The following is a 9,691-nucleotide window of genomic DNA, read 5'->3' on the forward strand; positions in this document are numbered from 1 at the left end:
TAGCACAAAAGACAGAGCACGACATCCAGGTTTGAAGGAAAAACACATGGTTCCAGCAAATAATTGATATGGTTCCAGCAAAAAATAATGTGGTTCTAGCAAAAATGACATTATTTCAATCAAACCGTTCATATCGTTCCAGCAAAAATACAACATGGTTCCAACAAAATTTTGATATGGTTCCAGCAAAAAATGATCTTGTTTCCAGCAAAACATTGATATGGTTCCAGCAAAAACACAACATGATTCCAACAAAAAATTGATACGGTTCCAACAAAAATCAATGCAGCAAAAATAATCATGGCGCCACCGTCGTAGCCGCCCATCATCATCCTCGCCGATTCCAGCAAGCCAAAATGGTGGTTCCAGCAAAAAAATTGTGCAGCAAAAATCCATGGCGGCGGCCGCCCGACACTATCTTACCCCTGTTGCAGCAAATCGAAAACTGATTCCCGAAAAATCAAAAGTGACTCCAGAAACAAAATCAAAAAGCAACTTACCGTAGCCATTGCCGTCGTCGCCCACCACCATCCTTACTGGTTGAAGCAAATTCCCTGTCGGTTGTAGCAATTCCCCCGCCGGTTCCAGCACAGGGGAAAAAGGATGGTGTTTCTCTTCATCAAAAGGGGGAAAAGGGTGGTAGGGTAGCGGCAGCCATCAGACGGTAGAAAGAAAATAAACCAGGGAAGGGGGTGGCCATGGCCGGCCGGAACTGCGTCGTCGGTGGCAGAGGATCCCGGTAGCGACGCTCGGGACAAGGTGGAGGCGAGCTACGAAGCGGAGGGGATGGCTGCGATGCGAGATATCTAGATGAGTTGGATCTGGTAGCTGTCGTATAATGAGATAAGGTAAGCTGAAGGGAGGGGCGGTGGGTGGGGCCACCAGAGAGTCTTGTTCGTGACGCCCGTGCGTGACCGGCGTAGTTTTCAACCGGCCCGCCGGTGCGAAATGTTTCCCTTTTTATTAATATTATTTTGCGGGTCAACGGTGGACGTTTTGCTTACGCTTGGCGGGCTAATTTACTTTACATTACATAATACATGGATACATAATCAGACTGCTTGATTTGAAAATGACACTGCCATTTGTAGCTTCCTTCTACTCTCTCCGATTTCTAAATATAAAGTCTTTTTAGATATTTTTAATAGAAACTATGTACATACAGATGTATAGACATATGTTAGAGTGTATATTCACTCAATTTTTTTCCGTTTTGAAATCTCTAAAAAGAGCTTATACTCGTACATCTTCTTTTATCCATTTTAACGGTAAGTATTTCCAGACGGGGGAGTATTTAGAAACGGAGGGAGTAGTCTGCACCACATGCTTGTCGTCGTATCAATATTTTTCTCTCGCGCTCGATCAGAATTATCACATCTGCTTGTGTGGTGTGTGGTACAAGGAAGTCACTGTATACATGTTCCAGAAATTGGGCAGTCCGATGGCTCTGCATAAACTCGATCATTTTAACCAATGAATTGGTCTCGAACAAAATCAAGTTGTAATTAAGCAGAAAAAACATTTAAGGATTGACACTTCCACTTCGGCACTAATTAACTACTCAGCTTGTAACCGTTTGCTCAGCAGGCAGGCAGGCATGATTTGACTTTTCTGTTGTATTACTGTTTCGCCCCTGTGCATGTTTTAAGGCCTGAAAGTAGCCCGTGAATGCGAGTCTAAAATGTGTAATGCGTGCATGCTGAAATAGTCCGAACATGGAACACAGATTTACTAGTACTCCCTCCGTCCGAAAATACTTATCATCAAAATGGACAAAAAGGAATGCATCTAGAACTAAAATACATCTAGATACATCCCCTTTTATTCATTTTGATGACAAGTATTTTCGGACGGAGGGAGTAGATTTTAGTACTAGTCGAACGAACAGAGGAAGTGCCATTGGCGTGAAGACAAACTAAAAGCGCTGGCCTGCCTGCTCCTCGTACGACGTTACCTTCGTCAGAAAAAGAAAACTGAAGCTGTTGTTTCGTCCCGTTGTGCTGCTAATTTACTACCACAAATGATGGTCAACAGGCAGGGTCATTATGTCACGGTCGGTACAGACCGAGTGGACGGACGAGCTGTGCCCGTTGAGGTTTGACCTTGTGACTCGTAGAGATTTTCGTCAGTTCTTGGCGGGTTTTGTTTCCATTTATTTAAAGGTTCCCGTTGGTCATGTAACCAGGGAAGGGAGTGGCTTTGACTGACGCCCTGCATGCCGAAAGCATGCAATTAGCGTGTGTTTAAAACGGAAATTTCAACGCATGAAGTATAATTTGGTTAGAAGGAAGGAAAACAGCATTGGCATGAAGACAAACAAGCTGGTGTGTTGGTTGGTTCCGACACACGAACGAACGAACAAACCCTATACTTTGTTCTGGATCAGGATTCAGGCCTGGTGGGGTGGGTCTAACTGGTTAGAGTTAATTACACGTTAGTACCACATTTGAGGCAGTGGTAGCGAATTGATACCACTTTTGGTAATTTTTACATGTCAGTATCAAGTTTGGGGTGAGACGCTACAAAAAGGTCTAAATCACGCATAAACGTGTATTGACGGTTTTATTAAATGCATTAAAACCGTTCAACTTTTATTAAAAAATCGACATGTTACTTGAAATGCAAGAATGATTTTACACAGTTAGTTTTTAATACATACTTATCATAGCATTTTTGAAATAGGCATTGTCACAAAAATTCATTGTGTATCAAGAAAATGTTCACCATAAATTACAAAATGTGCACCGCACATTATGTAAAATATTCATCATCTTAAGAAAATTGTGCAACATATATTACAAAAATGTTCAATTAGCATTACCCAAAGTCTGTTATATTAAATAAAATGTTCACCGTTTATAAAGAAAGTTTCATCGTGTATTAAAAAATGTTCTCTATACTCATAAAAATGTTCTTATGACCACACAATTGTTTTTAATACATGCATTCTAAAATCCATATACAAGTAACTAAATAAACTGTGTGTCAAGCATTTTTTCTAATAGTTGTGTATTTGAATAATATAACAAGGATACACGATAATTGTGCATGCTAGTAGTCCTGAGTGAAGACACTTAAAATTTGGACCGTGCATGTGTTCTAGTCTGGTGCTTGACAATTAATAACACTAATATTGTTACAAAAAACTTAATTATATTAATATGGAATCTTAAAGAGAGGATGTATTAATATCATGATTAAAGAAAATGAGTAAGTTTGCGCGCGTAGCATCGCTGGGCCCAACCGCCGGCCCAGCATGTAGCAGGTCAGTAGAAAAGAGATCTCGCCTGTGTCCTAACGCGAGTTTCGCTCCACCGGCACACATTCATTTTTTAATACACGCGCTAAAAGATAAAAGAGACACACTGCGTATGGCCCGAAGAATACCGAAAATCTGAGAAAAGATAAAAGAGACGCGCAAAAAAATACAAATACAGAAGAAAAAAGAAACGAACCAAACTATAAAAAGACGTACGCGTGCACTATGACGGGGAGGATGGTGTAGCGCAATGGCATGGACGGCAATGGCATGGACGTTGCGCTGCGAACCCGACTTCGCTCGGCTGCTCTACTCTCCTCTTGCTCTATGTGCATTCAGCAGATTGGAGCAGTATACTTCTCCTGTACGTATTTCATAGTATGTTCGTGTATCTTCCCTACACCTGAAACCAGAAATAATTTTTATTTGGTGAAATGCATATTTCATGTGCTGGGCGCGCGGGTAGCATGCATGACAGCGGTGAAAAGCATTAGCGCATGGGTTTGAGCTATTAAACCGAACAGTGAACAGGATGGCCAGTGGTGTCAAATCTGAGTGACCGCAAGTCAATAGTACGTGCTGCTTGTTAAACCAGAATATTGGGCAACTGCTCGACACCCTTAGGCCTTGTTCGGTTGAGGTGGTTTGTGAGCGGGATTGTGGCAGGGATTGAGGGGGATTAGATCCCCTACAAGCCAAATTCCTCTCCAATCCCCTTGGGAGGAGGATTAAACGAACAAGGCCTTAGGGGTGCGGCTATCTCATTAATTATATATAAGTACCAAAAGGTACAAGTACAAGGTGTATACACAAGTCTACGTATAAACAAGTCTACGTATACATATACAGTCTAACACCCTCCTTCAATCTTAACTGTGGCTTGAAGTACAAACTAAGTCAAGATTGCGCCTGCAGCCTACAAACTGTGGTTGTGGAAGAGGCTTCGTGAAGATGTCAGCAAGTTGATCCTTTGATGATATGAACTTGATGCTAAGCAGCTTCTGTGCAACACGCTCTCGAACGAAGTGATAGTCAACCTCAATGTGTTTCGTCCGAGTATGAAACACTGGATTAGATGACAAGTATGTAGCACCAATGTTATCACACCAAAGCACTGGAGAATGAGCCGAAGGGACTCACAACTCTCTCAACAAAGACTGAACCCAAATGATCTCAGCCGTCGCATCAGCAACTGCTTTGTACTCGGCTTTCGTACTGCTGCGAGACACTGTAGCCTGCTTGCGAGCATTCCAAGCGATCAAGTTAAAGCCAAGAAACACTGCATACCCCCCCGTGGATCGCTGGTCGTCAGGACTACCAGCCCAGTCTGCATCTGAAAAGGCTGAGATCTCATAAGACGGCGCAGGTTGGAGGAGCAAACCATAAGACGCAGTGAGACATATATAACATAGGATACGCTTCACAGCTGACCAATGAGATGTTCTGGGTGCATGGAGAAACTGACAGACACGATTGACTGCACAAGAGACATCTGGTCTGGTGATAGTAAGATACTGCAGGCCTCCAACAAGACTGCAGTACTCAGTGGCATCATCAGGTGAGAGAGGGTCTCCATCAAAAGCAGACAACCGATCAGTGGCAGACATAGGAGTACTGGCAGGTTTACACTTCAGCATGCCAGCACGATGCAACAAATTCAGAGAATACTTCTTCTGAGTAAGAGTTACTCCAGCAGAAGACCGTGAAACCTCCAGACCAAGGAAGAAGTGCAGAGCACCTAGATCCTTGACAGCAAAATCACCACTCAACGCAGCCACAAGACGATCTGCCGCAACATCTGAGGAACTGATGAGGATGATATCATCAACATAGACCAGTAAGTACATCGTAACCTCGGGACGCTGAAGAAGAAACAGCGATGTGTCAGCAGTGGAGGGAATAAACCCAAGCGCCCTCAAAACCAAGCCAAGACGTGCATGCCAGGCACGGGGAGCCTGCTTAAGCCCATAGAGTGCCTTAAAAAGACGACAGAGATGATGAGGACGTGCAGGATCCACAAACCCTGGCGGCTGACGCATATAAACCTCCTCCTCCAGGACTCCATGCAAGAAAGCATTCTGCACATCAAGTTGACGGAGAAACCATCCTCGAGTAACAGCAAGGGACAACAGCAAACGAATGGTAGTGGGCTTGATAACTGGACCGAACGTGTCTTCATAATCAAGACCATACCTCTGTTTGAAGCCCTTGGCCACTAGTCTTGCTTTGTAACGCTCAATGGAGCCATCAACATGTCTTTTAACTTTAAACACCCACTTAGAATCAATGATATTGACCCCAGATACTGGGGGAACAAGCTGCCAGGTGTCGTTCTTCAGCAACGCTTGAAACTCCTGTTTCATCGCGGCACGCCAGTGAGGAATGCCTAGCGCAGCCTGAAAATGGCGAGGCTCAGCAGTGGGATCCTCAGCAGCATGAGCCATGCATGCGGCGAGCCATGCTACAGTCCCATCGGTTCAGATCTTAGGCTGAAAGACACCTGTCTGGCTGCGTGTGCGAGGTTGAGGAGCAGCAGGCTGTGGTTGCTGCGTAGGGCTTGATGCAGGCGACGACAGAGGCGAGGCCGAGTCGCCCAGGCTCACGCCTGAGCCATTTGGCGCTGGAGAGGCGAGCGGTGTTGGGCCCGGTGAGGCCGGCCCATCAGGTGCCGAAGCCGGCGCGCGTGAGACAGCCTCTGGGCCAGGAGAGGAAGTGGCCGGCCCATGAGAAACCACCTACGAAGCAGGCTCGGGCGACGCCCACAAGGCGGGCGAGGGTGATGCCCGCGAGGCGGCTGCAGGCGAGGGCGATGCCCGCGAGGCGGCTGCGGGTGCAGCTCCCGCGGGTTGCCGGGTACTGCCCGGTATGCATGCCCCATGCACGCGATCGTCCTCCGGATTCGGAGCGTGCGTCGGTGCCTGTTCCTCAAGGAGCTCAAGACGAGCACCACTCCAACACCTGCAGCATGGTTAGGAAGCAACACAGGAGCATTTGCAACATCCACAAATTGATCAGGCGTAGGTGTGGTAGAAGAAACATCTGGCATAGGAGTGATAAGGTGTTCGGAAGTGCATGAAAGGGAAACACATTCTCATCAAATACAACGTCACGATAAATGTAGACGCGATTGGTGAGAACATGTAGGCATTTGCACCCTTTGTGAAGGGAACTATACCCAAGAAAAACACACTTTTTCGACCGAAACTCTAGCTTATGTTTGTTATACGGACGCAAATGAGGCCAACATGCACACCCGAAGACTTTGAGAAAGGTGTAGTCTGGGATTTTATTGAGCAAGAGTTCAAGCGGAGTTTTCATATTCAGTAGTCGTGAGGGCAGCCTATTGATCAAAAAATAGGCAGTGGAGAAAGCATCACTCCAGAACCTAAAAGGTACGGAGGCATGAGCTAATAAAGTAATGCCAGTTTCTACAAGATGACGATGCTTACGTTCAGCAGTCCCATTCTGCTGATGTGTATGAGGACAAGACACACGATGTGCAATCCCAAGTTTGTTAAAGAACGAGTTGAGGTTGTGATATTCACCTCCCCAGTCGCTTTGGACATGAATAATTTTCTGGCTAAGGAGACGCTCAACATGTGCTTGGAACTGTATAAACACATCAAACACATCAAATTTTTTCTTAACAAGATAAAGCCAAGTAAACCGACTATAAGCATCAATGAAACAAACATAATAATTGTGGCCACTGACAGACGTTTGGGCATGACCCCATACATCGGAAAACACAAGTTCAAGAGGATGTTTCACAACACGACTAGACTCTGAAAACGGGAGTTGGTGACTCTTGCCCTGCTGACAGGCATCACAAATAGTTTCAGCAATTTTATTTGACACAACCGGTAGTTCATGACGATGCAACACATGACGGACTATGGGAGCAGCAGGATGACCAAGTCGCACGTGCCAATGTGTAGGTGAGACACGAACACCACTGAACGCCTGAGGAGAAAACTGCATGGAAGGTGCGGTCGCCGCGTCAAGTGCATACAAGCCACGGCGAAGACGACCGCTAAGCAGAACGGCCCTCGTGTCCCGATCCTTGATAAAGAAACGAAAAGGATGAAATTCAACAAGGACATTATTATCACGAGTAAGTTGTGGAACAGACAACAAACTGCGCGAAGCAGTGGGAATACGAAGAATATTAGAAAGATGCAGTTTTCGCAAATTGTGTGCAAGAAGGGATGCCTGACCAACATGGAAGATGCGCATACCTGCTCCGTTGGCGGTGTGCACCTGATCATGGCCGCGATATGGCTCCTGAGTGGAAAGCTTGCCCATGTCGTTGGTGAGGTGGTTCGTAGCTCCCGTGTCCATGTACCATGTAGAATCAATCGAGTAGGATGAAGTACGTCCGTGCTCATGAGTCACTACCGCAGCGGCCGCCTGTTGCACATGCGGGCCATTTGGCCGGACGGACCCATGCATGCATGATTAACATGTCTGGTGTGTGAGACTCCGAGGCTGGCTAGTTGTTAATCTTTCATGTCATCAGGGTTCTCTTGAAAACTAGCACACCAGTTGCAAAACGCCGAGAGTAGTTTAACCAACCTTCTGTCAGAATGGGAAAACAACTGCGCACCAAGTGTACAACAATGTCAGACCCGATGCAGTCCTTGCTTGGACAATGGGCGATATCTTTCCGTGAAGCAACCTATCTGCATGGTTGACCACGGAATGAAGGTAGCAGGTGTTTATTTTATTTTTTGCCAAAGGCGTCGTTAGGTGGGAATCACCGTGGCAGGACCGTAGGAGCGCTGGTACTAGTTGCCAAGATACGTTGCAGTGTCACAGTGCATACTTAATTAACCACACTCCTGGAGTATATATTGGCCACGCGTACAGTTAAGAAGATGTACATGTGTCTGTAACGTCCAGTAGAACCTTCCTCAAAATTCGACTCCACATGTATTGCAAACGAAGTCAACCCCTCTGGAATTAACAACCATTACCGGTAGCTTTCTTCGAACTCTCTCTCTCTCTCTCTCTTACTTCTCCGATGTAACGCGTACTACACACGTGTCCACGTCGATGGCAGTTAATACTGCTGAAGTACTATCTAGTACTAGTATTTTGATCGTCACTTTCAAGCAGCACTGAGGTGTCCCGATCCGTAGTTTAGCTATATATAATACCACTTCCTCCATCTCATAATATCGACACGAGTGTATTCACGTCGAAACGTCATTTGATTTGGACGTCGAATCTGCACGTGGAATGCTCTGTGCGTGGAACGCATCCATGTGCGCTGTTCTTCCGTCAGCCGTGCCTTTGCCGGCTGCACGCGCACCTTCGGATTCAGACATTCAGTGAAGGCACCAGCGCTTTGGTTCGGGCTACCCACTGGTTTCACAGACGGCTTTTCCTCGTCGTGGCGGTCAATAGCATGCTCGATATCCATTCCCATGAGAAAAATACCGTGTTTATCATGATGAGATTAGCACCAAACCTGACTAAGTGACCTGATCCCGTTTCATCCCCAGGTTCAGACCTGCACCTCTGATCTGATGTCATATGGTTCGGCCGGCGTCCTTCTGTAAAGTCTGATACAGTTGCCAACCACTCCACCCCCGTCGACGCACCGTTCCTGTCTTCCTGACGTCACGTCTCCGTAAGCAGGGCATCAGCCGAAGCAAACCGTGTTTGAATATGAACCTCTTCCATCCTCTACGGTCTAGCAGTTTGGCATCACTGACCAACCCTCAACCAACCATGTTGAACTCAGCCATGCATGCCTCCCACAGGCCGTCAAACCTCCCGCCCTGCACTACATTGACCAAACACGCATACCTTCGTAACTGCTTCATCCCATCTCGTCTCGTCTCACAGAGATCAAAAGCAACAGCTGCCGCGAACAACCGGCACAAACCTGTCCGTCTGCAACAAACTCAGACGTTTCAACCAAAAGCTTCAGATAAGTTTGACATCTCCGCATTTCACAGCAGTAATAATTCTAATCGACGTGTAACAGTTCGGACTGCTTTCTTGGTTCTGTAGAACTTTACAAGGTCCATGTAGTAGTAGCTGTTACAAACATTCTATCACCAACTCCGACAAGCGGCAAACCAAAAAAATTTAAAACAAGCAGTGTTCCTGTAAAATCCCTAGATATTACACGAATAATTTGGCGGAAGGCCAGGCTCTCCATGGGCGGGTCAGCAGCGTGCCAAAAATCTTCCTCTAGGTGAAACTATGACCACACAAAACTGTAGTACCTAGCGCGCCATCCGCTGCCGGGCATATGTAGATCAGGTGGACACAAGGGACGCCGGCGATGTGGTTGTTGTGTTCAACTGCCCAGCCGCTTGTCGGAAACTGATCGGGCCCAAACGAAGCAGTGCGGCAGGCAAGCAGCACGTCCTCTGCGCCGTCTACTTGTTTGGGCAGTCTGATGCTCTGTGCCCTGAC

The sequence above is a fragment of the Triticum dicoccoides genome, chromosome 5B, assembly GCF_002162155.2.
Source record: "Triticum dicoccoides isolate Atlit2015 ecotype Zavitan chromosome 5B, WEW_v2.0, whole genome shotgun sequence".
In the NCBI taxonomy this organism is placed as follows: Eukaryota; Viridiplantae; Streptophyta; class Magnoliopsida; order Poales; family Poaceae; genus Triticum; species Triticum dicoccoides.